This window comes from Bos taurus, chromosome 6 (assembly GCF_002263795.3).
Source record: "Bos taurus isolate L1 Dominette 01449 registration number 42190680 breed Hereford chromosome 6, ARS-UCD2.0, whole genome shotgun sequence".
NCBI lineage: Eukaryota > Metazoa > Chordata > Mammalia > Artiodactyla > Bovidae > Bos > Bos taurus.
The window spans coordinates 73,524,601-73,536,866 of record NC_037333.1 but is presented as its reverse complement, the minus strand read 5'-3'; the positions used below and the strand labels follow the sequence as shown (position 1 = coordinate 73,536,866).

Sequence of the window (12,266 nt, the reverse complement as noted above, 5' to 3'; positions counted from 1 at the left end):
ACCCCAGTTTTATGCACTGAAATTCATGAACAGTTCTCATTCTGCACAGGTACTTAGTTTAGATTGCTGGATCAATACCCATGCTGTGCTATGCTAGGTTGCTTCAGTCATGTCTGACTCTTTGTGACCTTATGGACGGTAGCCCATGAGGCTCTTCTGTCCATGGGATTCTCCAGGCAAAAGCACTGGAGTGAGTTGCCATGCCCTCCTCCTGGGGATCTTCCCAATCTAGGGATCAAACCTGAGTCTCTTACAGCTCCTGGATTGGCAAGTGGGTTCTTTACCACTAGTGCCACCTGGGAAACCCACGGTATCAACATATCCTAGCCCTTATAAGCACCCAAACTTCTACTTATTTTGACTTTAAAGGATTATATATGGCTTATTAGAAAAAGAAATCAAAAGAGATATATACTCTGAGAATATTTTCCTATCCTACAGAAACACACACACATATGAAACTTTTTAAAGATTCAACATCAATTAATCAAGATGTCTAAAATGTTATACATGAATATTATGATATGTGAACCTATGAGTAAAGTCATTTTTGGAATTACTTGAAATGTTTAGAAACTTTTTTAAAACCTCAGCATTTTATGCAATCACAGATGTGTGAGAAAAGGTAGCTTTTATACTTAAAAAAAAAAAAGACAATCTGTAAAAAAATTCCTAAAGTAGCCAATTGACCACTTTAACATGTCAGGACATTCTATATTAGAAGGCACATTGTCTGACTCCAATACTCAAAACAAATGTGAATCAAAACCTTAATATCTCACTGAAGTGATGATATGGGCCACAGCTAATTAAGGTGTAGGAGTCACAGTGAACTGGACAGTAATGAGAACCAGCACAGGCAAACCTTTGGGAAATACTGGAGTTTCTAACACAGATAGTTGCCCTCCCAAACCACAATGATGTAATTTTGTGACTCCATAGATTCTGAGGATCCAAACTATAAACACAAGAAAAACAAGCTTTAAAGCTCCCACTCCCTTTAAGACTGTAGTTCTGTATCTATCACCTACTTCTATATGGGCCCTGGTTGATTTTTGGTCTGTTGTGTGTGGTCACATCATTGAGAAGATTCACAAGTCACAACTCCTTCATGGCATCTCTAACTTTGTCTTAGAGGAGGGAGTGAAACGTCAAAATGTTCATCTCCTGGTTAGCACTGACTGAATTTGCTGTACCTTCTCTTCTCTTCATGAAGATGATGAGCCTTCCTGAGCCAGTGAGACACGGAGTACCCTGTAGGAAAAAGAAAAGATTATATCACGGGGAAATAAAACAATATTTCCAGTATTTATAACTAAAAAAAATGAATTTAATATTTCAGAATTAGATATGGAAACACAGCTTCTGAGAAACAGGAATGGTATCTCATAAATGCAGGATTTAGTTGAAATATCCAAGATCCAGTTAAGCCCTAATTTCTCATAATGGCAGAACATCTTGCAAGCTCAAATTCTGCATCATCTTCAACCTAAGAATTAGGAAATAGTCACTGAAAGTGTACTATATGCTACAGTCTATATTAAGTACTGTGCATTTACAGATATATTAAGTACAGTGTTAATCTTGGTAATGTTAAGAGCCTACAGTAGAGAAAGAGACCTGAAAAAAAATGTTTATGTACTGCAATATGCTCAAGTATAAGGTATTCAAAGTATTGTGGGAATAATGAGATTTGAAATATTTACTCAGGTGTGTCAATGATCACAACCCAGAGTCTAGAAGGATCAGTAGGAATTCCCTGAGAAACTAAAATCATGGCCAGTATTTCAGGCAGAAAGGATATTGTTTCAATTGTGCACGAGAACATTTAACACTGTCTCCTATTCAGACAAATACAAATAGTTCAGCGTGGACAGACTGACAGACATGATTTACAAAGACTGACAGACAACACAAGAAAATAGAGGTCAGAATGTGAAGGGCTTTGTATTTCCCAGTAAGGAGGCTGGCTTTTTTCTTAGATGTATCACTTGAAGAATGTTAAGCAAAGGAGTCATAATGTGAATCAGATTTATGTTTTATGCTGGCTGTAACACTAGCTGTAATATGGAGAATGGATAGAAGAGGATTTAGGTAGGAAACACCTGTGCTTGATCAAGCAACACTATGCATTTTGCATTTAGCCACACTTTACCAACAGGTCTTTAATCTTTTCCATTGGCCAGGCACCTTGTGTATCTTACCTCATTCAATTCCCATAAAAGTTGTATGAGTTAATTATAATCAACCCATTCCTAGTAAGGAAACTGAAGTGTAGAAAGTTAAATGAGATGTTAAGAAAAAAGGACAATTTTGACTTTGTATTTTTTTGGTATTCATTTGTATTTTTTTTAATCTCCCACAAGAATCATATAGGAAATATTCATGTTTATTAGCTTTTTATAAGTTGAAGTTTATAATTAATCCATCTCTGTAAGACCAAAGATAAAGCTTCTTTTTTAAATAACTATCAATTTATTACAAAAGTTGATTTAGACATCAGCAATGGTGACTTCCACCTGGACTCCTGGCTCAGTACTGATGGAAGGGATCTGCTTGACAACCTCAGAAAGACCCTGCAGATCAATGAGTCACTTGTGGATCCTTATGTGGAATCAACCCCAAGTCTTAGAACCTTCACCACAAGGAGTTTCCCTTGTAGTCATTCTCAGTTTTGGTAGGCATCCGAACAGATCCTTTCACTTTGAGATTCTTTTCCCTTGTGCCTCTGATCAGGTTAGCATATACCTTCTCCAGGGACTTCACATTGGGGCTGGTGAGAGTGCTCCTAATCCAGTGAATGGTCACCCCTGGCTCTGCTGGAGTCTTGCTGGTATTTTTAAGGGCCAAGTCTGTGGGGAAGCTTCCTGACCTACTTGTTCCTGGGCAGAACAAACAGCCATCAGTCAGGAGCAGGAGCAAGCAGCATTGGGCCTCACTTCAGCAGCAACCACATTTTCCTCAAAGAGAGAAAAACCTTCTTGATTTTACTTGGAATAGTTCAAAAAGAAAACGTTTTTCTCTTGTAGAGTATCTTATCTTTAATAATTTCATAAAACTAATTAATTAGCATGTTATGTAGCATATATAGTTAACATGCATACACGTCTGCCTATATCTGTGGATATTATTTCTTTTTTTAATTATTTATTTTGTATTGGAGTATAGCTCATTAACAATGTTGTGATAGTTTCAGGTAGACAGCACAGGGACCCAGTCATACATATATATGTATCCATTCTCCCCCAAACTTCTCTCCCATTCAAGCTACTACATATAACATTAAGCAGAGTAGGACCTTTGGTTATCCATTTTAAATATAGCTGTGTGTACATGAGGATCCCAAACTCCTGAACTATCCCTTCTCCCCATCCTTCCTCCCTGGCAACCATAAGTTTGTTATTTAAGTCTGTGAGACATATATGTATATATAATTTGATAATATAACATTATATGTATACATAATTCATATACCTACATGTATGTACATATCTGTGAATATTATTTCTACAATGATTACCTCCACCACCACCAGTAAGTACCAGACTAACTTTGTCATGTTCCACAGACAAATAAAAATAATAAGGATGGAAAAGACTTTAAGAGGGACATTCAGCATCAGCTATTTTAATATGAGCATTATAAACCCTTTGACCTTTTGCCATGATTATTGTTCAAAGTAAGCATATTTTTTTAAACTTTGCATTATTAGAAACAAATTTTTATTTAAATGTTGTGAATCACATTCTGCATCCCTACTTTGTGAAGCTGTTCTTGTCTTACTAAAATATCTGAATTAAAATGTTCTTATTCTTACCATTTTTAAACTCTTAATGCAAAACAAAATTATAATACTGCCTTAAAAACTGATTTCTTTAAAAAATTAACATGAAATTGCTAAGCAGTGCCTGAATTAACACAAATCAGAGTGCATTACATGGCATTAGCAGCTAATTTATTGAAATCATTACGTCTGCTGTTAGAGAGCACCATATGCCAACTCCAGAAATAACAAGCATTCAGAATCAGGGTCATTGCCTTTATATTTGCATATGTGGTACATTAATTGATCTCATGTGCATATTAAAATTAAAACTGCATTTTTCTCCAATATTCCCTAAGAAGTTTGGTTAGCATTATGTTATTAAGGCAAATGTTTATTTCTAGATTATTTCTTTTGCCTATGTAAATTAACTTACACAAATCATTATTAGTTACGTTTCCTTATTTTCCATGGGCTTCCCAGGTGGCTCTGTGGTAAAGAATCCACCTGCCAATGCAAGAGACTTGGTTTATTCTGTGCTATATTCTGTGATATTGAACTAAATGGATGAGATATGCAATTGTTAAAATGCAGGGCTTTCTGATCTTATACATTTCATTGACAGGAAAGGGGCAGGTATCTCATGATATGACATATCACCCTCTGAATCAAATTTCAGGGTAACCTATAGAAAGCCAATCTATAGTTCCCCCATTCCTAAAATGAATTAAAAATTTCTAACTTGAAACATTACACTAGTAAGGCTACTTCAGAATGTATGTGTGTGGTTATGTATCTCTGTGTCTAACTGTTCTGGGGCTGCTTCATATGAAACGAGATGCCAGTCCAGGTTCAATGCACGATGCTGGATGCTTGGGGCTGGTGCACGGGGACGACCCAGAGGGATGGTATGGGGAGGGAGGAGGGAGGAGGGTTCAGGATGGTGAACACATGAGAAATAAAGGAATAAAAAATTAAAAAAAAAAAAAAGAAAAAAAAATAAAATTGACTGAAACTTTAAAAAAAAAAAAAAGAAAGAAAATTACATGAGAAATTAGGGAATATCCTAATCAAATAGTTAAAAAGGAAAGAGGTCCACTAACTTGAAGAGAGGTGGCACTAGTGGTAAAAAATCCTCCTGACAATGCAAGGGATGTAAGAGATATGTGTTCAATCCCTGGGTCAGGAAGATCCCCTGCAGGAGGAAATGGCATCCCACTCCAGTATTCTTGCTAGGAAAATTCTATGGACAGAGGAGCCTGGAGGTCCCCAGTCCATGGGGTCAAAGAGTTGGACACAACTGAGCATCTGAGCACAACATGAAGGAATATTTCCCCTAATCATAGGAAATGAAACGTTGAAATAAACCTACATAATGGGGGAAAATCTTCAGGAATTCAAGTTATTTTCTTTTTTATTAAGCCTAAGAGAATAGTTAAAACTTTTACTGAGCTTGAACTCAGAGATGAAAATAATTATCAGACATTATCTTATAAAGAAAACAAACAATCTTTAGATTACACACACAGTAGTAGGTTGATTGACAAAGAGATAGACAAGTAGATTTTTTTTTAAATGAAGAAGCAATCTTAATTGTAGAGAGGCAGTTATAGATATTGGAAAGCATACAATCTTCCTGTGTGTCAGGAAAACTGAATTCAAAGAGTTATTCATTTTCCAAAAGCATCAGCTTCATATGAAAGTATACAGTTGAAAACAGTCTCTAACATTCAAATGTTAATGAAATTAACATTTCTCTTCAGCTTTTAAATTCTGTAAATAAAGCCCACTATATCCAAAATGACAGTACTCTTGCCTGGAAAATCCCATGGACAGAGGACCCTGGTGGGACTGCAATCAGTGCCCCTAGCCATATTTATTTGTTCATGGTGGGCATGTATGTCAAGATAGATCAAATTCTTCCCAACAGGCAAGAGCTCTCTCCTAGGCCACAATATAAGATAGATTTAACTCTAAGAATTTAAGGCCACTAAATATGAGAGATAACTCACTTTCTATAACAGATAAGACTCTATCTAAGCAGAGAATTGGACATATGAGAATCACTCAGAGAGAGTAAATGTCTTAGAAGCACTGGGTCACTTAGAATCCCCAGAAGCCCACTAGGGCCTGTATCTGTATCTCTTCTTTGGATTAACTAAACTATGTCGATACTCCTTTATCACACTTCCTTTTTTGCTTAAATTGGTTTATATTGTATTTTTGGCACTTGTATCTAAAAAAAAGTTATATCATTAAAAATTTTTAAATGTCTCCTTTTTTTAATAAAATGCTTATCAGCCATTTCATTTTTAATCCTATCCTTTCATATCCTATAGCATTTTCCCCCAGTTGTAATGTTTAACACTTTTGCTGAATTTAATAAATTATCAGAAGTTTTAGTATTTGGTATGCATTGCATAGTTATTTTCAGCTATATGCACTGAAATCACATTTTCTCTTGTCAATCACTTTTTAACTTGTTTTTGAAAATAAATATTATAAAAACCTTTTTGGTTTTCAAGTCTATAAAAGGATTTTTTCCTTGAATTCTTTCCTGTTCATTTAGTTTATCTTTGGACATCTGTGTAAATACTGTAGAAAGAGGCTTTAATTTTTTTATAATAAATAACATATACATATATGGGAATATTTCTTTGGTATTGACTTTAAATAAGTGAATCACTTTTCTTTATGAAATAACATTTAGAAAGTCTCTCACGATACCTTGTTTCAGTTATTAGAGTCAGAAATTTTATTAAATTCTCCTGTATCTCAAAAATCCATGGAGTGCTCAGTGAAGAAATATGAAAGTGCATAAATCCATAAACCTTCTGAGACTGGCAGCAGAGAAACATCAGCAGTCAAAAGATTAGAATGAATTTTGGGAAGACAGAAGACTGATGGGAGCATCTTGATGGATATATTAGAATAAAAGGAGTTATTGCTCAATATATTCAACAGGAAAAGTTGCAGTGGAGCTAGGAGCAATTTTGCAGAGTGCTGCTCCTGAAAGTTAGGCGCAAAAGAAGAGAGGGTGTGGAAGAAAGGGCAGCAGTCACAATGATTGATGGAGAATCAATCTGAAAGACGTGCATGTTCAGGCCACCCCCATTCCTGTGCATTAGAAAGTGCTGTTTGCCTCAGTGTCAGATATAGCTTGAGAGATACACTGAGGAAGATCCATGGCTCCCATACTGAGGGTTTGTTCACATTAGTCAGACTGGCCTTGTTTTGGTATTTGAATGTGTCTGGATTCTTAACAGAGTGCATGCTTCATATCATGCCCTGGACATATCATAATAAATTCTCAAAAAGCACATATATACACACACTGGAAACATCTCTTTTATTTAAGGAATAGGCTTATCTTATAACATCAGAAGAAACTTCTGCTAGCCACATACTTAAATGAACTGACCCTTTATTTTGTGCTCATCAGTGACCAATTAAGGAAAAATGGATATTTTAGAAATTTAGTACCTCAAAAGGAATGGGTAAAAATAAACAAATGAGACAAATAATACTGAAAAAAAGAGCAATATAATTCAGGTTAGTGACCAGAACATAAACAAACAATAAACTACTTTTAATTAACCTGTTCAGAATTTACATAAGATATTGTTTCAATGAAATATAAATGGCCTGTTATGAATTGGGGTTAATAATTTATGAATATAAAATTTTAAATATGATTACTAAAAACTGAATCCAGTGAAATATGCAGAATGGAAGATAAATTATTTCAGAACATAGAAATAAAAGGACAAACAGATGAAAATTGGTAGAGAAAATATTGGCAATTCATATTTCCATATTCTTCCACAGGAATAATTGTGAAGTATTCAAATACCAGAAAAAATAGCAGGGGGGTGGAGAAGAGAGGAAGAAATTATTAAAAAAAAAAAACAGAAAGGAAAATTTCAGAGCTAAAGATACAGACATATGCCCTTGATTAATTTTCCAGAGAAAAAGCAAATCCTCTACCAGGAAATGAGAATAATTACAAACCAGATTTCTCACAGCTTCACTGGAAACTAAATGACAATATATTTCATCTATAGAAATTGAACAAATAAAATGCAGAAAGTTTGCCTTCCATGTATCCATTCTGAAGGAGTAAAAAAAAAAAAAAAAAAAAATCAACTAAGGAAGTGTCAAAAGAGAGCTACAGAAAGGAGTAGACAAGAAATACCCAGAATGGCAACCATCTAGCAGGCTTAAGGAAAGGTCACCATTTGTTAATATTAGAGCATTCAAGAAACAATTAGAGATTGATTTTACTGATTTGAAGACAGCATATAACTCCTGGGACCAAAAAAACAGCAACAATAGGAAAACAACAACAAAAAGAAAAACAGAGAAAGGTAAGTAAAAAATCCAAGAGAAAATATACAGTTCTAAGTAAGATAGTATAAAGCAAACTAAAAGTAGAGAAGGAAAGGAGGTAGGAAGAAAGTCAAGAGATTCTGAGATTGATGAATCAAGAAATAGAGTTTCAAGTACATTATCTAAAATTATATAAATACTCATTAAAACTAATACTTACTATAAAACATGGAAAAGTGGGAGGGGGAGAGGAAGAAGTTTAATTGAAGTCAGTCTCCAATAAATGGAGTCAGATAACACTTACCAGTTCAGTTCAGTTCAATTCAGTCACTCAGTCATATCCAACTCTCTGTGACCCCGTGGACTGCAGCACACCAGGCTTCCCTGTCCATCACCAACTCCTGAAGCTTACTCAGATTCATGTCCATCAAGTCAGTGATGTCATCCAACAATCTCATTCTCTGTAATCCCCTCCTCCTCCCACCTTCAATCTTTCCCAACCTGAAGGTCTTTTCCAATGAGTCAGTTTTTCCCATCAGGTGGTCAAAATTTGGAGTTTCAGCTTCAGTATCAGTCCTTCAAATGAACACTCAGGACTGATTTTCTTTAGGATGGACTGGTTTGATCTCCTTGCAATCCAAGGGACTCTCATCAGTCTTCTCCAACACCACAGTTTAAAAACACCAATTCTTTGAAACTCAGCCTTCTTTATAGTCCAACTCTCACATCCATACATAGCTACTGGAAAAAATATAGCTTTGACTAGATGGATTTTGTCAGCAAAGTAATGTCTCTGCTTTTCAATATGCTGTATAGGTTGGTCATAGCTTTTTTTAAAAGGAGCAAGTATCTTTTAGTTTCATGATTACAGTCACCATCTGCAGTAATTTTGGAGCCTCCCAAAATAAAGTCTTTCTCTGTTTTTATTGTTTATCTATGTCTACCATGATGTGATGGGACCAGATACCATGATCTTAGTTTTCTGAATGTTGAGCTTTAAGCCAACTTTTTCACTCTCCTCTTTCACTTTCATCAAGAGGCTCTTGAGTCCTTCACTTTTTGCCATAAAGGTGGTGTCATCTGCATATCCGAGGTTATTGGTATTTCTCCTGGCAATCTTGATTCCAGCTTGTGCTTCATCCAGCCCAGCATGTTGCATGATGTACACTGCATGTAAGTTAAATAAGCAAGGTGACAATATACAGCCCTGAAGTACTCCTTTCCCAGTTTTGAACCAATCCATTGTTCCATTTCCATTTCTAACTGTTGCTTCCTGACCTGCATACAGATGTCTCAGGAGACAGAGATCAAGACCAACCTAGACAGCATATTAAAAAGTAGAGACATTACTTTGTCAACAAAGGCCCATCTAATCAAGGCTATGGTTTTTTCATGTTTATATCTTTCCTTTTCTCCTTTGCTTTTCTCTTCTCTTTTTTTCATAGCTATTTGTAAGGCCTCCCCAGACAGCCATTTTGCCCTTTTGCATTTCTTTTCCATGGGGATGGTCTTTTTTCAGTGGTCATGTATGGATGTGAGAGTTGGACTATAAAGAAAGCTGGTCATAACTTTTCTGCCAAGGAGTAAGCATCTTTTAATTTCATGTCTGCAGTCACCACCTACAGTGATTTTGGGGCCCAAAAAATAAAGTCAGCCACTGTTTCCATTGTTTCCCAGTCTATTTGCCATGAAGTGATGGGACTGGATGCCATGATCTTAGTTTTCTGAACGTTTAACTTTAAGCCAACTTTTTCATTCTCCTCTTTCACTTTCATCAAGAGGCCCTTTAGTTCTTCTTCACTTTCTGCCATAAGGGTGGTGTCATCTGCATATCTGAGGTTATTGATATATCTCCCGGCAATCTTGATTCCAGCTTGTGCTTTATCCAGCCCAGCATTTCTCATGATGTACTCTGCATATAAGTTGGTGTAAAGTAAAAATTAAATTAAAAACTTCCTAAGCATTAAAGCTACTCCCACAAATTAGAGTGTCTGAATAAGAACCTTAGAAATGAAACTGAGTGCCATCTAATTTTGAGTAAAATCTGTTACACATTGGTTAAGTTTGATTCCTGACCCTATTGATACTGGTTGTGAACTAATCTCACTGAACTTCCACTCCATCTGTAAAATGAAGTTGAGCACATGGTGGCTCAGGCAGTAAAGTATCCGTCTGCAATGCAGGAGACCCAGGTTCGATCCCTGGGTCGGAAAGATCCCCTGGAGAAGAGAAAGGTGACCCACTCCAGTATTCTTGCCTGGAGAATTCCATGGATAGAGGAGACTGACAGGCTACAGTCCATGGGGTTGCAAAGAGTCAGACACAGCTGAGCGACAAGCACATAAGCACATACAGATAGAACCTCTCTCATGGCTATATTATGAGGAAGGAACAGATGACACACGAGAAGTCCTTGAAACTGACTCGGTTGACGTTTACTATAATTATTATCCACTCATTACAGAAACTTATACAAAGAGGATTCACCAAGTATTACTGGATTCTACAGCATTCTCTGCTCAATTAGGAGCATGATCCCGTGTGATCGTCCTAATTTCTACTCTCTCCACATGATTGAAAAAGCATGCAACTCAGATTGGGACTTGAACTCTCAGATTTTTAACTGAGATCACACCTGGTCTCAAGACTTAATGATGCTCAGATTCTGGATGTCTCATCAAAGAAAATTCAGTGAGAGACAAAGTAAAAATTAAGAAGTGGATTTATTTAGAGAGAAATACATTCTACAGACAATGTGGGCCATCTCAGAAGGCAAGAGCAGTACTGAGGTATGGAGTTGTCAGGTTTAATGAGAGTGGTAATTCCATAAGTTATTGAGTGGGAGGAGTATTCTAGCTATTTTGGTGAAGGGATGGGGATTTGCAGGAATTGGGCCACCGCCCACATTTTAACTGTTATTGTTATGGAGTCCAAGCTTGCTCTGCTCACCACACAACAACAGGCTGATAAATCCCAAAGATAATTTGAAAAGCCAACTGACCAAGAAGATAGCAGACTAATGTCTCAAAATAACTATTTTATGGGGTCTAGATGCCAGGTTCTTTTATAGATCAAAGATAGGAGCAGAGGTGAGGAAACAAAGTAAAAGATCACTAATCTTGCAAATATCTCCTAGAAAGGCAAGCCTCAGGTAAATGTGTTAATTTCTTCCTTCCTACTATCCATGGGTGGACAGGGTCCTGAACAAAGACAGTTAAGTTTATTAGGCAGAGGGGGAGGATTCTCTGAGGCAGGCCATTATGTATGATTAAAATAGCAAAAGCAATGAAAAACAAATCAAAGAAATAGTTCCAACATGGAATCAAAATTGGCTTTTCCCTGGAACATTACAGTCAGCCTTGGAATTGTCATGACGTCATTGTGTGTGTCATATAGCTTGCTGATGTCTTACAGTGAGCATAAACTGAGGCTCCAAGTCTAGTGAATATCAATTCATCTGCCATCTTGGACCTACCTGGTTCTGATCAGTTTATGCCATGTCCTCAGGCCATGTCATTTTTTTTAAAGATTGTGCCCTGCCCCCTTCTCTCCTATTTCAATTGGACATACAAGGAGGATTCTGGAATACTACTTCATCATTGTCATAAATATATCATCTTTATTTCCCACTATTTTCTATCTAGAGGTCTCAAATGATTTTCATGAATTTTTTCTTTTATCAATTTTTCCTTAAAAGTCATTAATGGAAGGATTGTGGAACAAATAGGGCTAGCCTACAAGAATTTGAAATGTGGTGAGGCTGAGTTCAAGATTTATCCAGGCAGGGAATAATAAAGTCTGTGCTAACCGTACCCACCTCCCCACTCCTCCCCCTCACAGCACTTTCTCTCCCAGCTAGGATGATTTTCCTGGCTTGCCTACAACTTTTATCTTAACTTTCTCTGATACTTTCATATCCAGAATTTTGACTGCATTATCAGTGGAGAGAAGTGAGAAACACAAGTTTTTCAAGTTGCCTGTTTTATTTCAGTTTTAGACTTTCTCTTCCTTTAGACTTTCTCTATCAATTCTCATGTACCTATAACTACACACACACATATGCATATATACATATACACTTCAAAAACGCACATGAACATACAAGTATATACACACATGGACTCATAGCCAGAAATTCTAGGCCAAACTTATATAAACCTCCTGTGTTAATTTC

At 36.4% G+C, this 12,266-nt stretch overlaps 1 pseudogene; it reads right to left on the bottom strand.

Annotated features, from left to right (window-relative positions):
• Window positions 1-2,492: 2,492 nt before the first annotated feature.
• Window positions 2,493-3,559, bottom strand: LOC107132571 (small ribosomal subunit protein uS10-like; annotated as a pseudogene).
• Between the last annotated feature and the right edge of the window lie 8,707 nt (window positions 3,560-12,266).